This window comes from Lichenostomus cassidix, chromosome 3, assembly GCF_008360975.1.
Source record: "Lichenostomus cassidix isolate B80296 chromosome 3, HeHo_3.0, whole genome shotgun sequence".
NCBI lineage: Eukaryota > Metazoa > Chordata > Aves > Passeriformes > Meliphagidae > Lichenostomus > Lichenostomus cassidix.
Window position 1 is genome coordinate 95,031,891 of NC_139483.1, and position 19,167 is coordinate 95,051,057.

The 19,167-nt window shown below is 35.9% G+C and overlaps 1 long non-coding RNA gene across 1 annotated transcript; it reads right to left on the minus strand.

Moving 5' to 3' along the window:
- Nucleotides 1–1,984: 1,984 nt before the first annotated feature.
- LOC146440248 (uncharacterized) lies at nucleotides 1,985–5,250 on the minus strand. The gene is made up of 3 exons (XR_014851382.1): nucleotides 5,204–5,250; nucleotides 4,656–4,750; nucleotides 1,985–3,429 (listed from the first exon to the last, which is right to left on the minus strand). It is a non-coding gene; the product is annotated as an uncharacterized LOC146440248 (long non-coding RNA).
- Nucleotides 5,251–19,167: the final 13,917 nt, after the last annotated feature.

The following is a 19,167-nucleotide window of genomic DNA, read 5'->3' on the forward strand; positions in this document are numbered from 1 at the left end:
AAAAGTGATTGGTCATAAATAAAAGCTGATGTGTAGGTGCTTTTTGTTTTTTTTACTTACAAGCTTTCATAAAATATTAAATTTCTGATTTCTTTCTTCTTTTCTTGATAAACATTATTTAGTTCAGGTAAGATTTTGCTCCGTCAGAAGAGCTATTAAAGGTACAGTAGACTGATGCTCAGTTTGCTCAAGAGTAGAGAGTTTGCATATTATAAAAAAAAATATGGCGAGAGAGAATAGAAGTGATCATGACATGCATAAACAAAAAGGTAGTTCATGTGTCTAGTTTCATGCTGGTATTACACATAAATTGTCAACTCTACTATAAATGTCAAGATTTTTTACTCATGTTCTTTTACCTCTCATTTTTTTTTATTCTTGGATCTCAGCTTTCCAGGTGAGGTGGCTCAAACTTTGCATATTCTCTCTAAATATAGGTAAGATAAGCTGCCTATCTCTCCTGAAGATGATGTGTGGTCCTGGAACTCCACTGCAAGCTTGAAACCTCTGGCTGTCATCCAATATGGCAAGAAACAAAAGTTCCCCAAAGAAAATCAGAACCTTTGGTTCAAAAGAACCGTTAAGTACATAAAGGATGAATGATTCTAGAGGGTGGACCAATAAGATACAAAAATGATGACCAATGTGACAATCAAGATTTTGAAATTGTAGATGGAGTGAAAATTTATGAGTATTTAACTTACATTCCTCAAACGCTCACTTCAACTATCAAATAAAGCAGACTGTGATGAGCAAACTTCAGTGCAGGATGTGTTAATTATTTGAACCATATTTGTATTCTTGCTCCAACATCCCCTTTCATTTTTGCTAATGACAATGTTTCTGCAGCATTCTTATTCTTTGGACAAGAAAAACAGGTAAGTGTATTTTGGAGTGTTGGCAAACCTTTGAGAATTGAGAGGTGAAAAATGAGAGAGACAAAGAAATTTGACAAATATTAAGATCAAAGCTAACCTCCAATTGGCCAGAGGACTGGCAGGCCCTTGCAAAAACATTTTTTTTTCATTTAAAAACCAAATCCAACACTGGGACAAAATTTCAGGAGCACAACAATTATTATAAGGCATAATTTATAAAAGACAAAAAAGGTAAAATTAAAATGCATTTTTCAATTTTTTGGTCCATCTTGTAAAAGAGCATCTGTGAAGAAGTATTGCCAGTAAGGTGAAGAGCTGAGAAAGAAAGCTACTGGGAATATCTGGAGAGCTGAGTTCTTAAGGAACTCATTATCCATGTAGCTCAGACAGCTTGGGAAGCTGCTGGGAAAGGGTGTTTGGTGTTGTCTGTGGCATGTGGAGCCAGCTGGCTGCAGGGTAAGGCACTAGCTCCAGAGAGTTCATCTTTGTGGTATTATCTTGATTTCCAGCTGTCCAGGGAATTGCTAAACCTTACCAGCTCCTTTATGAGCTTGGATGGTGGCTGAGAACTCTGCCAACCAGACTGCTTATAAAAACCCCACAGAGCTAAGGAGATTAAGCAGCCAGGAGTTGGCTGGGAAAAGGACTTTAGCAGCCAAACACCCAGGAGATGGGTGGTGGGCCGAGTGACCACAAGTGAATAGATTTTCCTCAAGAGCTGCAACTGAATTGGCATATTCCTGCAGAATTATTTGATTCTGTCAAATTCTTTATTTTTTGATGACTGTAGGGAAGTTTATGAAAAGTTCCAAATCTGAACAAAATACCAACTAAAAATCTTCACATTTACATTTTTATTTTTTACGTAATGCAGCAATGATATACATAGGCAGATTTTTTTTCATCCACTGAGAATGCAGAGCTTCAGCTTTTAAACACTCTCCTGTTTAACCAGTAGGTAAAATTAATGTGGGCTGTGAGGAGTTTTGTGTATACCTGAATACTTGTGATGCCACAAGTCTATTCTACAATGGTCCTTATATCCAGGAAATTTTCATTTTCCCCTACTTTGCACTGAAATATATTAACTCTGAGAAGTTTCCCGAGCTTGACAGTGGTCATAGTGGTTATCTCAAAATACAGGTGTGTTCAGACTGAAGGTCTGCAACTGAATAATTTTATTACCCAAATTTAGATTTTGGTGTGAAAGTTCAAACTTGTCCTTTTAATAAAACAAACTGGTCCAAAAGTCTAGATAAAATCAACCAAATCTTCAACTTCTTTCCTTCACAGATCAGGATCCCCATGAAGACATTTATCTCTCTTTGTTTTAAATGCTTACTATAAATACTTAATTGCTGTTTTAAACCATGCAGATCTACATTTCAAACTAGTCATACTTTTTTTTCTCAGGAAATTTTCAATCAAACTTTTCCTTTCACATCTAAGGGTAAAGAAAGTTCATCTAGTGGTTTTCTGGAAGACAAATTGGTAAGTGAGTGCTATCCCTAAACAATAAAGAAATCTAAGATAAATACTTTCACAAAGTTTGATTGCATACGAATTCTTTGAAAGCAAATTGGGATATATTAGGGGGTTTTTGATTTCTTTGCAGATGTAATCTGATTTTTGTTTCACAACCTGCATTTGTATATGGTTCTCAATATTGTCACACTTCATGTTCTAAAAATATTTCTTCCATTTAAGTTTAGAGACTGTGCATGTCTCTTTATCTTAGTTATAAACAAAAGTTATATTCTCTTTTTCCTTTAACAGGCATGATTAGTCCATTGTCCAGCTGTGAGCACCTGGCATTATCTGTTGTTGTGAGTTAAACATTTCTCTGCTGGAAACTCTGTTCTTCTTATACCAATTCAAGCAGCATGTTTGAAGCAACATAAAAGATTAATTTTGAAACACGATAAAATACTACTTTCTGACTAGACTTCATAGAGAAAGAGCTATTGGATCATTACATCTTATAGTTAAGGCCACAGGTATGCTATTTTAGGAGGAATTGGATTTCAGAGTTCATAATTGCTGTAAGTAATTCCTTAAAACTGACATTTGGATAAAAATAGTGTTGCAATAGCTATGTCTTATCAAGGACAAAATAGCAGGGAGAATGAAACAGCAGCTGGTTTCATTGCTTTTTAACAAATATATTTTATGCTGGGTTTGCCATTAATAGGTGTTTTGAAGATCATATCTTTTGGCTATAAGACAATAAATTCTTCATGTAGGATACAAGGCCAGCAGCCATACAGAGAACCAATTTCCTTACAGGATTCCTGAGCTGCATCTGTAAAAACAGATGAAATACCACCCTCAGAAGAAGACTGTGGAATTAGTGCAGGGCAAATCTGCCTGTGTGTCTCTGTCTCTTTTGTCCTCTGATGGCTGAGATGGAACAGCTTGAGCACAGCCTGGGCCACCCAGGTGTTATGTACCACCATGGCTTTCCTTCAACACTTTTTCCACAGCTCCCTCTGAGATCTTCATCGTGCCTGGCAAATCTACTCCAGCTTCACTGCCAAGGAATGCTTTGTGCCTGCAAAAGGAACTTAATTTGTCAGAAAACATAAAACCAAAGGACTAAGGTGCTTTGACAGAACTAGTTAAGACTTTTTTTTTCTGTTAGAAATAATGTCAGACAGACCTTCATGTGCAATGTTACTATGTAGTTTTCTGTTTTGACCATTCAGATGAGATGCAGTATCACTTCTTTAGTCATGTGATAACTATGGACTGCAAGGTCTTGATTGTGTTTACACCACTTTGAATCAGCATCACCTTAAAAAATGGTGCTCACGTATTTTGCTGTAAAATGTGATGTAACATATGATATAGGGTTTTCCAAACTTGCATTTTAAATAATACCAGGCTGTGAAGATTATCACCACTGAAGGTATATTGCAAATTGTTTATTACATAGAGATATTAAAAAAGATCACTGAAGAATTAGCCATTTTATACATGTAAAAATTAATCCTGAGTAATGCTGGCTTGTTATCTGGTTTGATTTGTTTTATGCATATATATGGCAGCATAAATTGTGACATGAAGTATGAATCCTATAGTTTGCTTGTTTAGATACATAAGAATGTTTATATAAAAATACTAATTTCAGATTAGGTACCCATGTAACTAAAACCTATATAATGTTAAAGTGGTGAAATGGCTCTCATGTGTAACATATTCATGCTCAGAATACTTTGTGTGACAGATAAATGCCAGAATATCTATTTTGTCCAGAGAAATAAGACAGAAACAAGAGACAGTAAAGAGGAAGTCTGTAGAAAATACAATACTTGATTCCAGGTGAGCATTAGGACTTTTTTGCTTCCCAATAATCAGAGATATTTAGTATCTTGTGCTAGAAATGACCTGGTTTTCATAGCTGTTCTGTTCCTTTCTGGTTCATGCTACAGTTTGTGTCTGTGATGCCGTGAGTAACGTTATAATAAAAAGTATTTATTTTGGTTTATTGCATCTCAATTTTCGGTGTTTCTATTTAATCGTGTGCTTCTTCACTGATTATAAAATAAGATTTTTGTGTGTGTAAGGACAAACTTTGTAAGTCATTGTTTGTTTTACTAGTCCAAATGACACCTTTTAGATATTGTCTTTTATGTGAGGCCTTTTGGTCCTTAGCACCCTTTTCTGTGCTGACTGTCTAATTGGAAAGGAGTAAAACTGTTGAGGAAATCTAGATAAAATAGGAAGCTCATCATGAGTGACATTCTAAACTTGTGGCGAAAGGCAAGGGAAAGGCACCTCCACACAATCCCAGCTGAACTCCTCGGTTCTTCACTGTCTCTGCAGCTCCAGGAAGCTGGCTGCCCTCCTCAGTACTCCACAGTACTCAGCATCTGTCAGAGAAAAATCCATGAAACAGAAACACAGAATGTGAGAAAGGAATGACTGGTGCAGAGAAACAAAAGCCTCGTATTTCTGGGAGGTCTTATCAATTTAAATAACTTATTTTCTGTTAACTGCAAAGCAGTCTGTAACATCCACCCCAGAACCTGGTGATATTCAGGACATTTGACATGACAATTAACCCCAGGAGCTTTTAGTACTCCCTCCACCTTTGTGGGTCTGACCCTGGCAGAGCACTCATGTGTGCCACCCCATATGTAGAACTGGTCATAGCAGAGCAGGTGGGATGGGCAGCTGGGCAGCAGGAGGGCATGGTCTGGCACCTGACTGCCCCAGCTGAGCCCCGATGGGAGAGATGGGGCTGTCTGGTCCCCTGGGCTTGCTGGGGTCAGGAGGGGCTGTCACAGTGCTTGGTGAGAGAGGGGAGAAAACCTTCATAAAACCTGCCAGCCACTGCACTTTCCAGGCCTTTGTCCTTGACCAGTTAAGCTGTCTCTGTTGATGGGCTGCCCTGGCCTGTGGATTTATAAACTGCCTTAGCACTGCCAGGGTTTTGTCATTGTGAATTACTGTGAACCAACTAAAATCTGCTTGAAAATGCAAAAAGGAGAGGGAAGAGGAGGAGGAGGTATGGAAATATCCTTCCCTACCATGTGTTACAGTGGAAAGGTAAATTGCCTTCTTGAGAAGACACCTAAGTTTTATTCAGCTAAGATTCTCCTCAGGGAAATAGTGACGATCAGAGGTGTTTGTTTTTTCTTTCTTTAATGCAGTAATTAATTTGTCACCCCGCACAGCTTTTTCAGAGCTGATGTCAGAACTGTCTGCTCTCATGTGGAGTGCTGTAACAAAGTTCAGCTGTTCCTGCTCTGAGAAGGCAACAACAGGGCTTTCAGTAGCAACAAGGCAAAACTGTGATTTTTTCACCAGTGAGAATAATGGTGCTCACAGGAGGCAGTGTATTTGAGCAAGAGTTTTCAGGATTTTTATCCTGGAATTCTGTGAAAATAATGAATAATCTTCCCAAATGTACAGACAACTCTGTTAGTTGTCAAAACTAAACTCTGTTAGTTTGTCAAGCAAGTCAAAACCAGTAAGATTTATTCAGTTTTACTGCTGCTCTGAAGAACCTCAGAGTACAGCAAAAATAGTCAAGAGCCCCATAATCTTCATGCATGCCTTGCTGCTACTGCCTTAGGGAAAGTGGAGCAGCGAAAACATCCAGTGGCCTTTTTTTTCTTTCTTTTTTTTCTTTTTCTTTCTTTTTTTTTTTTTGTGTTTTGTTTTGTTTTTTGAACAGTGCTAGACCTAATGGACTGCTGCAAAACAGAATTCAGTAATTTGAATTCAAATTCTGAATGACCAATAAACCACATTTGGAAGTGGAATCAACAACTTCCCTGTGAAATTAAGGAATGGCTTTTTTTCATGAACATGATTAGCTGGCTGGCAGATCTCAACCTGAGTAAAATTAGTTTAACTTGTTTAGATATCCAGCATGAGCTGTTGCTTAGCTCAGTGGAAGATTGCACAGAAATTTTGGTCAGATTTCATTGAAAAAGAATACTGAAGAAATAAAATCTGGCATACAATCAGTGGTGCTTGTCTTCTGTTATACACATAATATCTCAATGGATCAGCCTCTTTAGACAGCAATACTTGTTTCAAAAACCAGATTTTAATTGACACTTTACAGAAATCTCTTCTGGAACTGAGTAAATCTGGCCATGAAACTCTTATTCTATATACTTTCATATACACATAAATGCAATGTATCAGAGTATATATAAAAAAATAACTGTAGACTAGAACTTAAACCACAGGGATTTAGTACAAGTGTGTTAGTCATTATGCTGCTGTGTTGGAGATGGGTGGTGCAGCCACTAGCTACAGGCATGAGAAGATGTACAGCAGTCTTCAGGGGGTGTTTAGGACTCAGGGCTGAGAGCTGACAGAGGACATTCTCTCTCCTTGTCTCAGTAAATTATTTTGTGCAACTGTGTTTCATACAGTTATGTGTGGCTAGTATCTCTTGATGGCTACCTGCAGGCAATTCCTAGTAGAGTGGGATTTCTGAGCAGCCCTCTGGAAGTGTCTTAAAGCCTCCAAATGTGTGGAGCCCTATGCCTGATGGGATTTTAGATTCTGTGGTGGTGACAATGTGTTACATTCAGTTTCCATTTCTGGTAAGTTGAAATGATGTTACTCATGTCCTTTTTTTGTGTCTCAATCCTTAGATAAGGATTTCACAGTGAGACCAAAGTATTTTTAGATTGTCTATTTAATTTGGATGCAAATGAACATACTTTATCTACTGTGTCTTTTTTTTTTTTCCTCTACAGTTACATTGAAATAGGAATTAAAAAGCCTGAGGGGAAAAAGAAAGAAATTATAGTAAGTGTTTAATTATGAATACTGCCTGTTTAAATTACTATGAAAAAATACCCATTCATTACTTTATGCTTGTATAATTTATGTTTAACTGTTAATGCATACTATTTCAGGGAAGAGTATGATATAATAATAATATCAATTTACCTGAGATTCATTATGTAAAATTTTGGATACAAAGATAATGTTACTCTGTCCCAATTTCCCTTTGTCCTTACTATGTAACTATTTAAACATCAGTTGACTGACAATAAATATTTTTGGGAATTAAAAGTAATTATTACTCTCCTACATTCTCTGGTGTAGAGTGTACAAGTAGAAGTTCAGACAGTGTAAACTATAGATAACATTTAGTGATTAATGACAGCATCATGACATTGTTGAGATTGGAGGGGAGCTCTGGAGGTCATCCAGTCCAAACTCCTACTCACTGAGGGGACAACTGAAGCAGGTTGCTCAGTGCCATGTCCATTTAGGTTCTAAAGGCATCCAAGGATGGAGACTCTGAAATCTGTTTGGGCAACCAGCCAATGCTTGACCACCCTCACTGCAAAAAAGATTTGTTCTTTTCTATCCGACCTTGTATGGCTTTCATCTCAGCTGGAACTGATGCCAGATAAGTGAGATTTTCTCATTTTTTTGCTTATGGGGAGTCAAAGAGACAGACCTAGATCACATAGGTGTTAAGTTAGCTTATTTGGATTTAAACTGCTAAGGAGGATAAGAAACATTCAAAATTATAATGTAAGTCCTCTACATCATAAAGCTAAATCTATATGACTTGGTCACACAGAACACATACAGACCATTTTTCTGTCTATTTTTCAAAGAGGTAAGTTTTAGCAGTGTGTAATCCATCTAATATGGATTACAGGGAGGTTTTATGACAGTATTGATACAGACAATGCAATGGTAAACTATATACCCTTTCACAGTAATTTTTGGCAGCTTGACCTAACATATGTACATTTGCATTGTGACATGCCTGCTGTATTTATCATTATAATAGCTTGTTACAGCCAGGGTCATAACAGACAATATGGAAGGTTGGCACTAGTGAAGTCCCATTTATATCCTGCAAATATATCCTTAGTGGTTCAAATGGCTTATGTTGGAATTTAAAGAAACCAAGTGGTGGGCTATTTTAAGATTGCAGGAAGCCCTGAGTACTGTGTGCATGTACAAAATAAGTCTGTTTCATATATCACAGAATTATGTTGGAAAATACCATTGAGATAATCAAGTCCAACCTATATACAATGTGTGTAAACTGTTCTTTGTTCTGTCTTCTCCCTCTGAAGAAAATGCAGAGTCCAAATGACTAGATGTGTGTCCCCTCTCACTGAATATATGATCTGAGCCCAGTGTTGCTACAAATACACTGCATAGTGCAGCCTCACTCAATGTGATATGGATTGCACCACATGTAGAGTTTCTTTGGGCAGGCTTAGCCAGCCAGAGCTTGTCATTGTCATTCTGAGCAGGATCTTCTCATTCTCCCATATGGCACTGAAGGCAAACAGGATTGGATCCATAACTGGTAAAAGGGAAAGGCCTTTGATAAATTTCTATTTTGAATGATAACTGGATTTTATTTTGAAATAGAGATTTACAGTAGTTATTTTCTCCCTCTGTCATTTCTTTGATAGTAAAATATAGTCAAAATGAACTGGGTTAGACTGCTGGCTTTGCTGAAACTGTACCATTCCTACTGAGAAAAAAAAAATAAGTTTACATTAAAGTTAATAAATTAAGTTAATGCTACCCAATTTCTTATATATGAAATATATTTATTGGATCTAATGTTATTGCTTTGATACCTATTAGATATAAATTACTAAATTACATATTTGTAAAATGCCATAGTAATACCTATTTAAATTAACATTTTAATTACTGTAAATAAAAAAACTAACAGTAAACTTAGATTCTTGCACCTGAATTATAAAAGCTATTTTAATGAAACAAACATATGGATCTAATTTGAACAGTAGTGTTTCTCTTCATACAGCTGTTAGTGATATACCTTACAAGATTGCATTGCGATTAGGGAGGATGTAGAAAATCCTGGAATTCAGTCTGGAAGTGACACAATATATTTTATTATTTTCTCTCTGTTGACTGGTATTTAGAGCCAAATTCTCTTTGTTCATGGAAATAGACTGAAAGGCAGGAAGACCAGATTTAACTGATTATGGAGTGGAGGACTTAAGTACCTGGGAACATCAGTTTTTGGGCCGGGGTGGTCATTTCAGCTGCATCTTGTTTGTATGTCATGATGTGACCTGGGTGTTTATTTTCTCCCCTCCTCATGCTTTCTCTTCCACTGAAATGGTACAAGAAACATGGTCAGAAAGAGACCTCTAAGCAGCAGCTATAATACACAGTGCCAGAGCCTGTTTTCCTCTGGCTGCATTTTTATTAGTACATTAAACTGTCTCCTATAATGTGTTTGGATACCAGAACTCTGTTACCTGTATTGTGACATGCTTTTGACTTATGCCAGCTTGTACCCCAGCTCCCACTCTAGAAGTTAGAATAGACCAAACACTATTCTCAGTAGGCATGAACTCTATCTGGAGACTAACTGAGCTTAATATTATGGAATAGACAGATGATGCTATGTGGTTTTGGGACTGGGGAATAGGTATAGTCACTGCTTCGTTCAGTAGTGTAAGTGTAGGAAGTCCTGTGGGTATATCCTGAGGGACCAGGATTTTTTTGTAAATTGTCCTGCAATATTTTTCCACTTTATGTGCTTTGTTGTGCTCCACAAATACCCTTTGAAGATAGAAAAGTCGTAGCTATAATGGAAATAAAGGACTAAAATACAAACCTAAATTGCATAATTGAAAATCAATTAACATATACTCCATCTACAACTGTAACAGCACTCAGTGTCCCCCTTCATACTTAGGGACAGGGCCAGGGCATGGTCTGAAGGACTGACAAGACATAGAATGAAATCTCCAATCTGTTTGTGTAGTCCCTGACACATTTTGAACGAATATCAGTAGGCACTCTTTGGAACAATGTCCTTGCTTTGAGACTCACAATTCCAATGGGGATGATCAAATATCCTCTAAAGAGTGTTTAGGTATGGATATGAGCATGGAATACTGTGTTTGGTGCCATCCTGTCCATGGTTATTTGTATAGATACAGCTAGGGAGGTTGACCCCAGGCTACAGACAATGTGAGTGTTGAAAGAGAGAACATAGATTTTTATGTCTAGCCAATTCCTTGTCTTATATATTTGCTGGTAGAATCCCATGAGTGTAGAACTGTGTCTCACTGATTACTCACACTGTGGTTTTTTTCACATGTAATGCAGGTTTTGCATCTAAGGACAGATTTTATGCTGGCAAGATTTATGCTTTTCTACATTTGCCATTACACTAGCAGCCTATTTTTATTTCTACTGAGTCCTCATTGATAAACAAATTCATTTAAATGAACAGACTGAAGTTACATAGAAGTTTACAACCACTGCAGTATCATTAATGATACCAGGGCTTTATATTAAGCATAAACTAAAACAAAATGGTGCCTGCAATGTCTCTTCCAGTAGGTGAGGAAAGCAGGTTTTAGAGTTACTGGTCTACCACTATAAATATTTAGTTGGGTTTTTTTCTGGTTTGAACTCCTGTGTGGGAAATCCGTTTTGATTCTAAGCCTCAATTTTTCACTTCGTGGCTTAACAGATAGTGGAAAAGCTGTGGTGGCAGCTTATTTTCTCAGGGGAGGAAGTGTATCAGGCCACTTGACAGTGACTTCTCTGGTTGATTAAATTGTGTCAGCCGTTTCCAAACAGAAGAGTCTTTTGGACAAATGGTGAAAGAACATGACACAGGTTTAGAAGGATAGAAGATATGAAAGAGTGAAAACCTTGGAATTCCTCAAGTATGACAGATTTTCCAAAATACTGACAAGTAACATATTGCATTTAACAAAGACAGTATTTGAAAGTGGGACTAGTGTTTATATTTAAGGAATGGCTCTGACAAGAAAATATTTTAAACATCTTGCATCAGCTAATGATGTAGGATTTATTTTTTCTGCAGATTAAATCAATAATTCTCATATTATCTGTGGGCCATCCAGATGGCAATTCATCTGTAATAAGCCACATAATATCAAGTAAAAATTTTATGAATTTTAAGTTTTCTACTCTAACATATACAAACTTCTAAATGTCTATGTTCAGTTATAGACTGAATGTTTCTAGTAAAACTCTGGTTAACCAGGTGGGATTTGGAATGGTCAAGTTCTTGATTTAGGTACAATGAATTAAAGTTAAATTTCTGTGGTATGACAATCAATTTAATTTTTCCAAAGTATTTTTAAGGAAGGAAATAAGTTGAGAGTGATGATTCACTGCAATGCATAGCTACGTTAGTAAAATTTAAAGGAAAAACATTGTATTGTATTTAGAAAATCTATGAAATACAATGTTTAAACATCATAGATAATATGAAAGGACCCTTAATCCAAGGGTTATATAGAAAAAAATCTCATAATCTCCAAGCACCAGAGCTTAGAGTTTTCTAAAACAGCATAGTGCTATGAATAGAGAATTTGAGAAATTAATTCTGTGAACTGCTAATGAAACCTAATTTCCCATAGATTTCTGTCTGATATTACATAATCTTTCTAATATTATTCTAATAATAGAATAATAATTCACATTTATTTTCCACATGTCTTTTTCACCTTGCCTGGGTGTATTATGGTTACAGCCCTTAACAACAAGCCCCTTACTCAAGCAATGCATATAAAATTCAAGCAAACCCACCTTCATTGGAGTTGTGATACTTCCCATGCAGCAAGACCATAACAGTTCCACTGTGCATGAATGGGGGAGTAATGAAGCAGAAAAGACAATAATATCTTGTTTTCCAATCCTTCATGTTAAGACTTATTTAATGGAGAAGCTATTATTTGAAGTGATGAACATTCAAAGTTATATAACCAGGGAAAGGACTATTAGTAGAAGTTTATAAGAGTTGCTTATCTAATACTTAATTTGATTTCAACTTAACTCCTAATAATTCAAGATATTTTTATGACAATTGTGTGCATTTAGCTAATTCTAGCATGTTACAAATACAGAGAGGTCAAAAAGCTCTGCAGATTTTGCAGTATCATTGTATAATTAATGTGATTCTTATGACCTATTCTATTATCTCCACCTAAAAACTTGTTTATTATGTGAAGGAAAACCAAATATATTCTCATCAGTAACTGGACTGATGAGTTTTTGGACTCTGAAAACTGTAGAGTTTGTTCTGTCCTTGAAGACAACACTGATGATGGAATGTATTCTCTCTGTATATGGATATATTGATAACCTCTAAACTGTGTATGATCACATCTGAAACTCTATTGAAGAGATAGATGAAATAATCATGACAAATTCTATAGGAAGTTTTGCACATTAAAGAAGTAATGTTTAAGTTGCACCCAGAAATAAATACAAAGTTGAGGTAATTCTCAGAGTTCAGATGTGATGCAGGAAATTTTGCCACGAGGCTTGTGTTGAAAGATTTAACTTTTCTGTAATCAAAAGATTACAGAATACATGATTACAGAATTACAGATACACATGATTCCAATGTCAAAATCAAGAGCTAACTTAAACAGTATAAATTGAAGAATATGTTTGACACGTGAATTGCTTCTTCATGGAAGGAAGTATGTGTTTTTTTAGTTGAATAATTCTTGATCCCTGTGTTTCTTCCACTGGCAAATTAAAACAACCGAATTTGAAGATAAAGAAAATAATTTATGTCTTGTAGTTAATTCCCATAGCTGCCACATCTTACACTATGGAATATACTTTCCTGATTACTCTGGATTTATATCTTTCTAGGGATGGTGTTTCTAGATTAGCCCTCAGAGCATTCTCTAGGTTTGAACTTTTACATTAACAGTGAGTTCTTTGTATAGATATATTTTCTTAAACTTGAATAACAAAAGCTGTGTCAAGTTACATAATGTATTTGAGGAAAAAACTGCTAAAAATGAAGCACGGCTCTCCCTTTTCTGCCAAACTGATTGCATTGCATGCCTACAGTCCCCAGGTTTTATCTGACTTTACTCCAGTTCCACTAGATGGCCCCAAACGTCTTCTGAATGCAGCTTTATTGCTTCAAGATGTTTTAATGTGGCATGCAGACATAAATATTTGCTCTTGGCTGAAACTTGACACACTGTAGTAGGAGTGCTAGGACTTGCCCCAGGCAGCTTTACTTATTTATTAAAAAAAAAAAAGCAAAAAGCAAAAAAAGAGAGCATGTGTTCCTGGAAAGCATTTTTCTTGCCACAGTATTCTTACCTACCTAAAAAGTTAAATTTTGCAATTTGCAAGATAAACTGATCATTAAAATTTGTTTTCTTGGTCTTAGAACAACAAAGTATATTATAATATTACACATAAAAAAGAAAAGCAGGGAAGAGAGCTGTTCAGTATAAAGCATTTCCATCCCAATAGTATAAAAAATTGATACTTTATTAATTACTTTTTATGCCATCTAAATTATGTTGGATTCCTTAGGTTACATAGAAGAAGCTTCAGTTTCCTTTTTGATATACATAGACAATTTAGTAGAAGTTACTCTGTCAGGGAAGAAGACAGAAGAAATATTTTCTAAAGCATTTTAGAGCAGGTTTGCAGCACTGTCAATGTGAAATGCCTTATTTAAGGATTGCAAAATCCTTTTTAAAAAGTGGTGTTTTTCAGCCATGAATTTGTAAATGCTGCTTTCTGTTCAATCCCTTTTTCATACTACAAGCTGAAGTAATCTCTTTGCAAAATGCTGGACTCATGGTAGAAGATCAGTTACTTTTTATGCATGCTCTTCTAAGTCTGATCAGATTCTAAGATTCATCATTGTTCTGGATGAGAGACTAGATATAAGACTGAACTCTTGAAAACAATTATGAATAGTACAAAGTACCTGATAAGCTTGTAATGTCATCTATACAATCAAAATAGAAAAGATTATTAGGAAGATATTTATTGGTAAGAATATAACGGGTGAAACTGAAAGGAATTCTCAGTTGAGCTTCAATATCAAAAAAGAGAAAAATTAATGAATGAAAATTAATGAAAAATGAGTAAAAATTAAGTATTAAAATTAGTGTCATTAGTGATATAGGAGATGGAAGGAAGTATTTCATTGTTTGAGTGGGTTGTGAGTTACGGAAAATTTTCAGAGGGTCCAAAAGAAACTTGCGCTTGTGGAGTAATAGGAAGAAGTGAGGATTTTCAAGGAAAATGGATGTGTAATGCTAGGGGCTGAGGAAGGTAGGTTATCATAATTATTTATTTTTTTAATTAGAAAACATAGTCTTTGGAAAAAAGATTGTAGTATCTGACTCAGAATATGAAAAACCCCTGGTTTTCTATTGATTTAGTGTAATCTGTATTTAGGAGGAAAGTGTATGTTGAAAGAGAAAGAAAGAAATAATGAGTTTTGAGAATCTGCCATTGATACAAACCCACATAGAATCAGAATTTGTAAAAATGGAGAGCACTAATTGAGGTCATCCAAACCCCTAATCACAGAAGGGTCAACTAGAGCAGGCTGCCCAGCACCATACCCAGTCAGGTTCTGAATATCTCCAAGCATGGGGATGCTGCTACACCTCTGGGTAACCTGTACCAGAGTTTGACCAACCTCACTGCAAAAAAGGCTTTTTCTTCTGCTTAAGCGTAATTTCCCATCTTTTTTTGGTACCCATTGTCCTGTAGCCAGATACCACTGCAAAGAGTGTGTTTTCTTTATACCGTCCGTCAGGAAGTTACTTGTACTGGTAAGATCCCCCTGAACCTTCACATCTCCACTCAGAGCAGTTGTCTTGGCTTCTCCTCAAAATCAACATATGCTCCATGGCCTTCCTTGTCTTTGTGGCTGGAACTAGGGCTCCAGTAAGCCACATCTCTGCTGGACTGAGGAGCCCAGAACTGGAGGCAACATCTAAAGGGACTGCAATGAACAGAACTCTGGTCTTGCTAAATGTTTTAATGAACTTACCTTGCTTCTGCTAGGAATCATGAAAACTTTGTTGAATAACAAAAAGAGAAGGCAGCTGAAGTCAGAAGGACAATGTATTTCACTGTTGACTCATCTGTCATGTCAGAAAGGCGTTAAGGATTTGATCCTGCTTTTTTTTTTATGAGTTTTAAAATTTGATGAAATACACTAGGGTTTAAAATGAACTATTGAAATTTAAAATTATATTTGATTAGATAGATGATTTAAGTTCAGCCAGCTTTCTCCTTGAGTCAGCTGTTTCTCCTTGTTATTGTTTGGTTTTGATCTTGTTCAGTTTGTAAATAAAAAATAGATTAAACCACTTGGTGAGCTTGTAGTGTATCACTAGAGAAATAAAATAAAATAAAATAAAATAAAATAAAATAAAATAAAATGAAAGAGTTCTACCTATTTAGACAAAGCTCTTCATTTCCCAGGATGTTAATGGAAATTTATTTCTTTTGTGAAATCTTCAATTTAAGTCAGAGATTATAAAATATCTTTATGTTTAGCATCCTTCCTCTAATTATGAATTTATCAGAACCTTTACACTTTAGAGAGTCTTTTGGAAAGCCTTTATAACACAAAAATCCTGAAGGGAGTAGAAAAAATGTTCTCACTTATTATAACTTCAACATGATTTAATGATTCTTTCTCAGTCTTTCTAAGCAACTGTTTTGCTCAGATCTATCCGCATGTTGAAAGTGTTTGGCAGCAGAAATGTTCCTAAAATCTACAAATAAAAAATAACATCACACTGAACTTTTTTATGCTGTTTTGCCATATATCTCTGAGGGCCTATGTTTCTTCAGAAATTGTTATGCTTTTTGCTTTCATATTGATAACAATATTTCAAGAGTTCAGAATGGCAGGCTGCAAACCAGGTCATTACCACAGGAAAATTTTACTTTCCCATTTCCAGAGACTATTTTATTGTTTCAGCATGTTTTATCCTTTAAATATTGCGCTCCCTCTCTCTTGCTTTATGCAGAACCTGCTATTCAGGGCCTTATAGACTGAGTAGGCTTACCTGTTAAATGAATTCTTTAATTTGGAACCTGATTTTTACCACCCTGTTAACATAATCCTTTTGGTTTTTTGAACCACAGTTTTGTGAAACACTGAAAAACCAACAAAGCTTGTGCTTCACTAACTTCTATATGTCTCAGACAATTTATTTCTCTTTTGAGAGAAAGTACATAAGAGGAATTTTTGGAGCTTTTAGCTGTGGAGATACATTTCTTCTTCATCTCTTCCATATGTTACACATGTAGCATAAAAGGAAGCATCTCAGCTCCCATCTTTTATTTTTGACATCACAGCTGGGTCACAGTGATATTTTCTGTGGCTCATGTTGAGTTTGTGGTCAAGCCAAGCCATCTCCTCAAGGTGCCTTTTGTCAGCCATCCACCATTTCCTCTTAGACAGAAGCAGTTTTAGTACATTCACTTACCTTGTCATAACTTCCTTGTACACAGGCGATGGAGAATGAAGTTTGAACATTCCCCAAGGATTTTTCCTGTTCCTGGAGTTAAAGCTACTATAAAAGAGGCATAGCATACACTTCCCTTTCAGTTCCCCTCAGTCAGCTGGCTGAATCAAGCTGTTTTGCTGTGTTTTCTGTTGTGTAATACATTCATATTTATTTCTTCACTACTAAGACATCTTTCCACATATTGAATGTTTTATCAGAACAGTTTGTTCTTGCTGACAGTATGGACATCTGAGATGAGATCCGTGTAGACATCTACTGCTGTTTGAAATCCTCTGGTTTATCCTACCTGACCTCCAGCTGCTGCTCCAGAGTGGCAAGAGGCTCCAGAAGTCCTGCAGCCCACTGTTCTGTGTCTCAGATTCCATAGGTATCTGAAAGTGCACTAGGTGCAGTGATTAGGCAGCTGAAACCTGTGTTTGTGATTCTAGGTAACTTCTGGAATTTCTTCAGAGATCTTCTGAGCTAGAACAACCCATTACAAACATTGTGCACTTTCAAAATCCTCTTTGCCTCTTATTGTGGTGTTTTTGTTTCTCATAGGTGGACTCCAGACCACTGCAAGTCGACCAGATGGGTAGGTCAAAAAGATCTTATTCTGGAGGAAGTTTCTGGAACTGATTTTACAGGAAGCATGTACAACAGTTACTTGCTGGATATAGAAAGATCAAACTTGGGGTCCCATTCTGTATTTTAGAAATCTGCATGCTTTTCAAAACTTGTATTCTTAACAGAAATTAGCTTACATACGTGGACTTTCAAGAGGCTCATTCTCATCATGTTTCTGTCAGATGCTTCCATTTAAGTGTTTACACTGAAAGAACACTTGGAAGTTAAAGAAAGCATGGGGCATCCTTACAGAAGTATAGCACAGCTCTTCAGTCATTGCAGCCATTAGAATCAACAGAAGCTTGCCCTACCTTTGAAGACAGTGATTTTTTAGAAGCTGTATAATGTGAACTGGTTTCAACGCCAAAATCTAAGTTCTTCTCATATCATGGCTTGGATGTTTGATGGCTCTGAGAGTTGAAAGAAGATGGATCTTCTATGATTAGATGCATCCTTACAAATGACAGCATTCAATCTAAATAGTCAAGGTTCATAGCATTTCTTATGACACAGTGATTAACTTGTCTGCCTGTCATGCTAGATTATTTATTGAATCTCGACTTTTTTATTAGTCAGAATTAATCTGATGGTTGTTTTACTCAGCTTCCTCATTTTATAAGTTTTTTTGTGGTCTCATAGTCTGCAACTGGCAGGCTTATGAAAAATATTACCAGACTTTCCCCCCCTGCTAAAAAATCCAGTGCCATAGTAGGACTTAACTTGAATGCCGATTTTCCTGATGGAAAACCCCTAGATAATGTGTTCCTACTGGTTGGAAAGGAATTTAAGAATTTTATAATTTTCCTGTGTTTGGTGTACTGCCTTCTATTTCTCATCTCGCACATTATATCACTGACATTATTTTATCAAAAAGTTCCTGTCTTTGGTTATAATTTAACTTTTGATGCACATGTTTTTTCTTTGTTGCCATTTTAAGCCTTATTTTTTCTAATTTGGGGTGAATAACTGTTTCTTTGTCTTAAAAGCTACTGTAATTAACACTCATGATGAAGTCTTGGGATTGTGTGTTGTTGACCAGTCTGAACTGATTCCATTATGAAAATATATCTGCATCATTGGATAGATAGTATTTGGGTATTTTCAAAATGCGTATTTCTTTTTTCATCTTGAATTTTGGTTGTGGTGGGAAGAAAACAAAAGTATCAATATTTTTTATGCATATCACAGGACTGTTTAAATTACATTAGGTAAAATGTCCCTTTTCCTTTTAGCTTTCCTATTTTTTCAGCTTACTTTTAACTTTTACACTTCGTACACAGTTCCTCAATTATTATTTTTAATGGCTAATTAACTGAAAGTGCATGACTTCTGATTGCTCATTTAAATTAACTAATGAGCATGAAAGACTTCATGTAGCTTTGATACAGGAAAAGATGTTTTCAGTTGGTATGTTCATATCAAACTTCCTCTCAGTAATACATAACTGACAAATTTAAGTGTCAGAAGAATAGATGTTAGGGTGTGTTACTTTGTAATGTATGTAATTTTGTAATGTGAAGAAATAAGCACAGATACAGCAGCACAAGTGACAGAACAATTGATATTTACTTTTTTTTTCCAATCTGTAATTCAAATTCACTAGTTGTTGACATGGACAACAAATGACTCTACATATTACAAAATTTATTTTGATGTTTAAATCCATTTCAAAACAGACATCCTTGGGTATTGCCATGTTAAACACCATTTTTTCCCCCGTTGTAATGCTCTCATATTACAGTTGCTAGTCGACTGTCCATTTGGAAATATTTAGGGTATTTCTGTTTGTCAGCATGAATCTTTTTTCTTTGTAACTTGCCTTTGTTATCTTAGTAATGGTTTATATTTTGGCAATTGTTTGAGACATCATTATGTCA